The sequence below is a fragment of the Petaurus breviceps genome, unplaced genomic scaffold (genome assembly GCF_028583685.1).
Source record: "Petaurus breviceps papuanus isolate PSGF00001 unplaced genomic scaffold, PetGlider_PUasm1.0 91041, whole genome shotgun sequence".
In the NCBI taxonomy this organism is placed as follows: Eukaryota; Metazoa; Chordata; class Mammalia; order Diprotodontia; family Petauridae; genus Petaurus; species Petaurus breviceps.
The window spans coordinates 42,645,201-42,645,521 of NW_027187400.1; the positions used below are offsets into that span (position 1 = coordinate 42,645,201).

The 321-nt window shown below is 79.8% G+C and overlaps 1 protein-coding gene across 2 annotated transcripts in view; it reads left to right on the top strand.

Moving 5' to 3' along the window:
- Positions 1-321, top strand: part of EGLN2 (egl-9 family hypoxia inducible factor 2) — a 9,985-nt gene continuing 9,664 nt past the window's right edge. For both annotated transcript variants that reach the window (XM_069079345.1, XM_069079346.1), the window contains exon 1: positions 1-95. The gene's annotated coding sequence lies outside the window, so the exon portion shown is untranslated. The remainder of the gene's footprint in view (positions 96-321) is intronic.

The following is a 321-nucleotide window of genomic DNA, read 5'->3' on the forward strand; positions in this document are numbered from 1 at the left end:
GGGGTCTGGGGGCGGCCGGGGGCGGGGGATGGCGCGCGGCGCTGCGCGGGGCGGCTGGCACAGGCGGCGGCGCCGGGGCCGCAGGAAAAACCCCGGTGAGTGGGGGGAAGAGGGGCGCCCAGAGCGGGGGTGGGGGGGGGGGGGCTCCGCGCACCCCCCAGCTCCCCACCCCCAACCGCTGCGGTGTAGGCACAGTGCTGCGGGGAGGGGGTGGGGAAGGGGGCCTGGGCGCTGGGGGAGGGGGGCGCTCACCTGACCCGTCTCCCCAGCTCACCTCCCACACTGCGCTGCCCTGGGTCCTCCCTCCGTCCCCCACGCCCC